Raw genomic sequence first — 6,000 nt, 5'->3', positions numbered from 1 at the left:
CTTTGATAAGGCCCCCAAAGTCACCGAACTGAGCCATAATGGTCTTTTCAACAAATGGGGCTGGGAGAGTTGGATATCCATATCCAAAAGAATGAAAGAGGACCCCTACCTCACCCCCTACACAAAAATTAACTCAAAATGGACCAAAGATCTCAATATAAAAGAAAGTACCATAAAACTCCTAGAAGATAATGTAGGAAAACATCTTCAAGACCTTGTATTAGGAGGCCACTTCCTAGACTTTACACCCAAAGCACAAGCAACAAAAGAGAAAATAGATAAATGGGAACTCCTCAAGCTTAGAAGTTTCTGCACCTCAAAGGAATTTCTCAAAAAGGTAAAGAGGCAGCCAACTCAATGGGAAAAAATTTTTGGAAACCATGTATCTGACAAAAGACTGATATCTTGCATATACAAAGAAATCCTACAACTCAATGACAATAGTACAGACAGCCCAATTATAAAATGGGCAAAAGATATGAAAAGACAGTTCTCTGAAGAGGAAATACAAATGACCAAGAAACACATGAAAAAATGTTCAGCTTCACTAGCTATTAGAGAGATGCAAATTAAGACCACAATGAGATACCATCTAACACCGGTTAGAATGGCTGCCATTAAACAAACAGGAAACTACAAATGCTGGAGGGGATGTGGAGAAATTGGAACTCTTATTCATTGTTGGTGGGACTGTATAATGGTTCAGCCACTCTGGAAGTCAGTCTGGCAGTTCCTTAGAAAACTAGATATAGAGCTACCATTCGATCCAGCGATTGCACTCCTCGGTATATACCCGGAAGATCGGAAAGCAGTGACACGAACAGATATCTGCACGCCAATGTTCATAGCAGCATTATTCACAATTGCCAAGAGATGGAAACAACCCAAATGTCCTTCAACAGATGAGTGGATAAATAAAATGTGGTATATACACACGATGGAATACTACGCGGCAGTAAGAAGGAACGATCTGGTGAAACATATGACAACATGGATGAACCTTGAAGACATAATGCTGAGCGAAATAAGCCAGGCACAAAAAGAGAAATATTATATGCTACCACTAATGTGAACTTTGAAAAATGTAAAACAAATGGTTTATAATGTAGAATGTAGGGGAACTAGCAGTAGAGAGCAATTAAGGAAGGGGGAACAATAATCCAGGAAGAACAGATAAGCTATTTAACGTTCTGGGGATGCCCAGAAATGACTATGGTCTGTTAATTTCTGATGGTTGTAGTAGGAACAAGTTCACTGAAATGTTGCTATATTATGTAACTTTCTTGGGGTAAAGTAGGAACATGTTGGAAGTTAAGCAGTTATCTTAGGTTAGTTGTCTTTTTCTTACTCCCTTGCTATGGTCTCTTTGAAATGCTCTTTTATTGTATGTTTGTTTTCTTTTTAACTTTTTTTTTCATACAGGTGATTTGAAAAAAGAAGGGAAAGTTAAAAAAAAAAAAAAAAAAAAAAAAAAGAAAAAAGACAAACAAGGGGAAAAAAAAAAAAAAAAGATGTAGTGCCCCCTTGAGGAGCCTGTGGAGAATGCAGGGGTATTCGCCTACCCCACCTCCATGGTTGCTAACATGACCACAGACATAGGGGACTGGTGGTTTGATGGGTTGAGCCCTCTACCATAAGTTTTACCCTTGGGAAGACGGTTGCTGCAAAGGAGAGGCTAGGCCTCCCTGTATTTGTGCCTAAGAGTCTCCTCCTGAATGCCTCTTTGTTGCTCAGATGTGGCCCTCTCTCTCTGGCTAAGCCAACTTGAAAGGTGAAATCACTGCCCTCCCCCCTACGTGGGATCAGACACCCAGGGAAGTGAATCTCCCTGGCAACGTGGAATATGACTCCCAGGGAGGAATGTAGACCTGGCACCGTGGGACGGAGAACATCTTCTTGACCAAAAGGGGGATGTGAAAGGAAATGAAATAAGCTTCAGTGGCAGAGAGATTCCAAAAGGAGCCGAGAGGTCACTCTGGTGGGCACTCTTATGCACACTTTAGACAACCCTTTTTAGGTTCTAAAGAATTGGGGTAGCTGGTGGTGGATACCTGAAACTATCAAACTACAACCCAGAACCCATGAATCTCGAAGACAGTTGTATAAAAATGTAGCTTATGAGGGGTGACAATGGGATTGGGAAAGCCATAAGGACCAAACACCACTTTGTCTAGTTTATGGATGGATGTGTAGAAAAGTAGGGGAAGGAAACAAACAGACAAAGGTACCCAGTGTTCTTTTTTACTTCAATTGCTCTTTTTCACTCTAATTATTATTCTTGTTATTTTTGTGTGTGTGCTAATGAAGGTGTCAGGGATTGATTTAGGTGATGAATGTACAACTATGTAATGGTACTGTAAACAATCGAAAGTACAATTTGTTTTGTATGACTGCGTGGTATGTGAATATATCTCAATAAAATGATGATTTAAAAAAAAAAAAAAAAAAATGTAGCTTATGAGGGGTGACAATGGGATTGGGAAAGCCATAAGGACCAAACACCACTTTGTCTAGTTTATGGATGGATGTGTAGAAAAGTAGGGGAGGGAAACAGACAGACAAAGGTACCCAGTGTTCTTTTTTACTTCAATTGCTCTTTTTCACTCTAATTATTATTCTTGTTATTTTTGTGTGTATGCTAATGAAGGTGTCAGGGATTGATTTAGGTGATGAATGTACAACTATGTAATGGTACTGTAAACAATCGAAAGTACAATTTGTTTTGTATGACTGCGTGGTATGTGAATATATATCAATAAAATTATTTAAAAAAAAAAAAAAAAAAAAAAAAAAAAAAAAATCAGTGGTGTTCCTATACAGCAGCAATGAAAAATCCAAAAAAGAAATTTAAAAAATTGTATTTACAACAGCAACTAAAATAGAAAAATATCTAGGAATAAATTTAACCAACGATGTAAAAGATGCATACACAGGAAACTACAACCATTGCTTAAAGAAATTAAAGATCTAAATAAATGGAAAAACATTACTTGTTTTTTTACATTGGAAGACTAAATATTAAGATGTCAATACTACCCAAAGTGATTTACAGATTCAAATAAATTCCCAATCACAATTCAACAGCCTTCTTCACAGAAATGGAAAAGTCAATCATCAAATTGAGACAGAATGACAAGGGTTCCCAAAGCAACAAAGCCAACTTGAAGAAGAACAAAATTGGAGGACTCACACTTCCTGACATCAAAACTCATTCCAAAGCTACAGTAATCAAAACAGTGTGGTATAGGCACAAGGAAAGGCACAGAGATCAATGGAATGGACTAGAGTGTTTGGAAATAAGCCTATTGTATATATAATTCAATCTATGGCCAATTATTTTTGACAAGGGTGCCAATTCAAATCAATGGGGAAAGAATAATCTCTTCAAAAAATGGTGCTGCCCCTTTCCAGCACAAAGAAGTTAAAATGGTCATTGCTCAGATATCTGTGAAGATCGAGAGAAAGATCAAATGAGAGGGAGGAGGTATAACTGAGAAATTAAGATTTAGCAAATGATTATGACTAGTGAATCATAATATGGATGTAGCTCTTTAGTTTCTAGTGTATTAGAATAGCCAGAAGGAAACACCTGAAACTGCTGAACACCAATCCAGTAGCCTTGATCTTTGATAATGATGGTATAACTATACAGCTTTTATCGTGCGACCATGTGATTGTAAAACCTTGTGATGGACACTCCCTTTATCCAGTGTATGGGTAGATGAGTAATACAATAAGGACACGCATTAAAAAAATAATAATAGGTCAGGAATATGGGGGAAAATATCCCTACATAAACTATGGACAATAGTTACAGTACTATTTTAATAATCTTTCATCAATTGTAATGAATGTAACTACCATTTAAAAAAATGGAAAAATCAAAGTGTTATCATCAACTATAACAAATTTCCCTCTCCAATATAAGTGTTGGTGGTGGGGTGGTGTATAGGAATCCTGTATTTTATGCATGATTGTCCTGTAAACCTACAACCTCTCTAAAAAAAAATTTTTTTTTAATGGTGCTGGGAAAACAGAATATCCACATGCAAGACAAAAAAAAAAAGATAGTGTACCCTTGCCTCACACCATATACAAAAATTAACTCAAAATGGATCAATGACCTAAATATGGGATATAAAACCATAAAACTATTTCAAGAAAACATAGGGAAATATATTCAGGACCTTGTTTTAGGCAATAAATTCATAGACTTGACATCAAAAGCATGAGCGAAAAAGAAAACATAGAATAAAAACTTTGTGCATAAAAGGACATTATCAAAAAAGTGTAAAGGCAACCTAAACAAATGGGAGAAAATATCTGGAAACTATGTACCTGATAAGGGTTTTATATCCAAAATACACAAACAACTTCTACAACTCAAAAGCAAAAAGACAGACAACACAATTTAAAAATGGACCTAGGATCAGAATAGATATTTCTCCAAAGAAGATATATAAATAGTCAAGAAACACATGAAAAGATGCTCAATATCATTAGACATCAGAAATGTAAATCAAAATCACAGTGAGATACCACCTCACACCCACAAGAATGGCAATTATTTAAAAAAAAAAAAAACAGAAAATACATGATGAAGAAGTGAAAAAATAGGAACCCTTATACATTGTTGGTGGAAATGTAAAAACAGTGCAGCTGTTGTGGAAAATAGTTTGGCAGTTGCTCAGAAAGTTAGATATAAAATTACCACATGATCCAGCAATCCCACTTCTAGCTATACATCCCAAAGAATTGAAAGCAGGGACTCAAACAAATATTTGTACACTAATGTTCACAGCAGCAATATTCACAATAAGCAAAATATGGCAGCAACTCAAGTGTCTATCAGTAGAAGAATGGATAAACAAAAGATAGTATATACATACAATGGAATAGTATTCAGCCATAAAAAGGAATGAAGTTTTGATATCTGCTACATTATTAATAAAGCTTGAAGACATCATGTTGAGTGAAATAAATGACATACAAAAAAAGACAATACTTTATGATTTCCCATATATGAAATACCTAGAATATGTGAATTCATAAAGACAAGGAAGTAGAGTATAGGGTGCCAGGGTTGGAGAATAGGCTGTTAATGCTTAATGGATATAGAATTTCTATTCCTTTTCTAGCTCAACTGTGTTCAATTCTGCCCACCTATAAAATTAGCTATAAGCTTTCCTATGCTACCACCTAGTGGAGATAATGAGTATAGCTTTCAATAAAGATTTGTCTTCTTCAGTGAGCTTGGATGTGAAATGCAGAATTCAGGTATCACCCACACAATTTGAATTTAAACATCCAAACACTGGACATTTAAAGGTTGTTTCTTTTAATGATTGGAAATACAAAAAGCAAACAAAACCTATAAATCTTCCTTCTGTCCTTAGAAAGTTATCGTTAAAGTTTAACTCATATGATTCCTTCCTTAAAAATCAGTATCCTACAAGCAAGATTACACACTTATATTCTTCATTTCTTAATATGAAACAGAATGTATCCCTCTTACAGCAAAGAACTAAGCAAGCACCAATGCACTGGGCCTCTGGTTTAGGATAATAACTTCCTGGAAAAATTGTTTTGGAAATGTGGTATTATCCCAGGAAATAAGGGCTGGGTTGGCAATGAGTGAAATTGGAGGCTTTGTTCCTTGGCATTGACGCTGAAGAAAAAGGAAAGAGGGATGCAAAAAAGATAGATGGTGAAAAAAACAAAGAATAAAAAAATAAAAACAAAATAAAACTAAAAAAAAAAACCACAAAAATAAAAATAGCATTTACTGTGTTCCAGGCACAGCCCCAAGGACTTCACAGGTGTTCTTGTTTGATTCTCCCAACAACTGTATGAGGCAGTACTGTTCTCATTTCATAATGAGAAAAATCAAAGTTTAAAGGGATGAAGTTGTCAAAGGCCCCCAGCTAAGCTTTGCTTGCCTCAGCAGGTACAGCCTCAGGAAACCAAGGAAAAGCCAAATTGTCAGGAAACAGAGCTAAA

The sequence above is a fragment of the Choloepus didactylus genome, chromosome 3 (assembly GCF_015220235.1).
Source record: "Choloepus didactylus isolate mChoDid1 chromosome 3, mChoDid1.pri, whole genome shotgun sequence".
Classification (NCBI taxonomy): Eukaryota; Metazoa; Chordata; class Mammalia; order Pilosa; family Megalonychidae; genus Choloepus; species Choloepus didactylus.
Note: the sequence above shows the minus strand (reverse complement) of the source record.